Genomic DNA, 2,910 nt, shown 5'->3' with positions numbered 1-2,910 from the left:
AACCGTTGGCGATTCCAGAGTGGAAATGGGATAGTATCAGTATGGATTTTGTTTCTGGTTTACCGAGGACAAGTAAGAATTTTGAAGCTATTTGGGTGATTGTTGACAGATTGACAAAGTCGGCTCATTTCATTCCGATCAGAATGGACTATCCGTTAGAGAAATTAGCTGAGCTGTATATTGAGAAGATTGTAAGTCTGCATGGTATTCCGTCGAGTATTGTTTCGGACAGAGATCCTAGATTTACATCGAAGTTCTGGGAAGGTTTGCAGAAGGCTTTGGGAACTAAGCTGAGATTGAGTTCTGCATATCATCCGCAGACTGATGGTCAGACTGAGAGGACGATTCAGTCATTAGAGGATCTTTTGAGAGCTTGTGTTTTGGAAAAGGGAGGTGCTTGGGATTGTTATTTGCCTTTGATTGAGTTTACCTACAACAATAGTTTTCATTCGAGTATTGGTATGGCACCGTTTGAAGCTTTGTATGGTAGGAGATGTCGGACACCGTTATGTTGGTATGAGTCCGGTGAGAGTGCTGTGATTGGACCGGAGATTATTCAACAAACTACGGAAAAGATTAAGATGATTCAGGAGAAGATGAGAATTGCTCAGAGTCGTCAGAAGAGTTATCATGATAAGAGGAGGAAATCACTTGAGTTTCAAGAGGGAGATCATGTGTTTCTTCGTGTCACTCCGATAACTGGTGTTGGTCGAGCTTTGAAGTCGAAGAAGTTGACACCGCGATTTATTGGTCCTTATCAGATTTTGGAGAGGATAGGAGAAGTAGCCTATCGTATCGCTTTACCGCCGTCGCTTGCGAATTTGCATGAGGTTTTTCATGTGTCTCAGTTGAGGAGGTATATTCATGATCCGTCGCATGTGATCCAAGTAGATGATGTACAGGTGAGAGATAACCTGACTGTTGAAATATCACCTATGAGGATTGAGGATCGAGAGTTGAAGCAGTTGCGGGGTAAAGAGATTGCCTTAGTGAAGGTAGCTTGGGGAGGACCAGCAGGTGGCAATGTGACTTGGGAGCTGGAGAGTCAGATGAGAGAGTCCTATCCAGAGTTATTTGCTTGAGGTATGTTTTCGAGGACGAAAACTCTTTTAGTGGGGGAGAGTTGTAACACCCCAAATAAAGAAAAAAAAAGAATTATTTAATTAAGTTGATAATATAATTATTAATTTAATTAAATAAATTGGATTATTGGATTATTATTATTTATTATTATTATTATTATTTTGGAATAATAATAATTGGAATATATATATAAGTGGGAATAAAGAAAAGGGTTTCATTCTTAACAAGGAAATTTCACGTGAAACTCAGAGAAGCTGCAGAGAAGAGGAAAAAGGGCAAAGAGCCGAAAAGCACGGTTGAGGAACGGAAAAGCTAAAGCTTCGAGAATTGCCGGATTATCTCAGGTAAGGGGGGTTTATCGTCGTTTAATGGGTATTATAGAATAACATGTAATGGGTAGTGATAAGCCGTTGGTCTAACCCTAATTGGAACTGTATATGCTGAAATTGATGTTGGTTAAACGGTGTTAAAAATCTGTAAATTGAATCGGTAGTTGTGTGAGTCTTGAATGTTAGACTAGGGTAAGAATCCCAACCAAAAACTTGAATCGGCGTTACCAATTTACAAGACAAATTGTGTTTCTAGAGGTGGTTTCAGATGAGGAAACGGCCGGAAAAACCGGACAAGCAGAAGCTGGTAGAACCCTAGGAATAACTCAGAAAAATCTGAGTCTGCGCGCGAGCGGTCGACCATAGGGTCGGCGTGCGCTGACCCGTGAGGCATGCGCTGACTGCATGCGTCGACGCATGGTAGTTTTGCGCCGACCAGTGAGCTAAGCGTCGACTGTATGCGTCGACGCATAAGGCTTTTGCGCCGACTCCCTCCAGTTGAGCAGAGTCTTTGCAGAATGGAAAATAGTTGATTTTATGTTGTGAGTGCAAGTGGTAGCTGGCCTATCATAGTTAATTGTGAGGAATGAATTTATTAGGTTTATGGTTGTGAAATGTTGATGCAATAATGTTGAAAAGTTGATTTTTTAGTTGCCTTGTTGAAATTATTAAGTTGTAGGCCGATGAGCCAACGCTGATTCTAAGTTGATTTGTTGAGAATTACTGAGTTGTAGGCTGAAGAGCCAAAGTTGATTATGAGTTGTTCTGTTGAAAAACTGTTATGTGGCTGTTGTTATTATGTTGTTGAGCTTTCAAGTCGTACATGACATATACATTCATATGCATTAAGTTGGGGCTTTTGCTCACACCACGTTGGCCTGGATTGGCAAAAATTATGGGGCTTTTGCTCACACCACGTTGGCCTGGATTGGCAAAATTTTAAGTTGAAAGTTGAAGGCTTATGCCTTGATGCCCACTAAACTGGCAGTGATTTTAAGTTGGGAGTTTTACTCCAAATGGTACCACATGCATGAAGAGTCGAGTCTCATTGAGTTGCATTTTATGTTGTTATTGAGTTGCCTTTACGTTGTGTTTGAATATGATAATTGAGTTGACTGTGCCGTTGCCTAATGCATGATATAATTAGGGTGATTAACGTGTAGAATTACTTAACATAACATGATAAATTATAATATTTGTTATATCGATTGAGGAACTCACCCTTACAGCTATATTTTTCAGGTAACGGGCAGTGAGTCGAATAGAAGCTAGTGCTTGAAGTCTAGTGTGGTTAGAGGGTCATGCTCTGATAGATGTAACATCGGGACGGGATGTTTGAATTGTTGAATAAATGTTAATTTTGATGAATTACAGATGTTGAAATATTTATCCGCTGCGTATTGTTAAAGAAGATTTATGTTGAATAAAATTGAGCATGACTGATTTTACGTTGACTTTTGTGAAGGAGTTGTTATGTGACACCCTTGAGATGTATGTT

Source organism: Lathyrus oleraceus, chromosome 2 (assembly GCF_024323335.1).
Source record: "Lathyrus oleraceus cultivar Zhongwan6 chromosome 2, CAAS_Psat_ZW6_1.0, whole genome shotgun sequence".
In the NCBI taxonomy this organism is placed as follows: domain Eukaryota; kingdom Viridiplantae; phylum Streptophyta; class Magnoliopsida; order Fabales; family Fabaceae; genus Lathyrus; species Lathyrus oleraceus.
Note: the sequence above shows the minus strand (reverse complement) of the source record.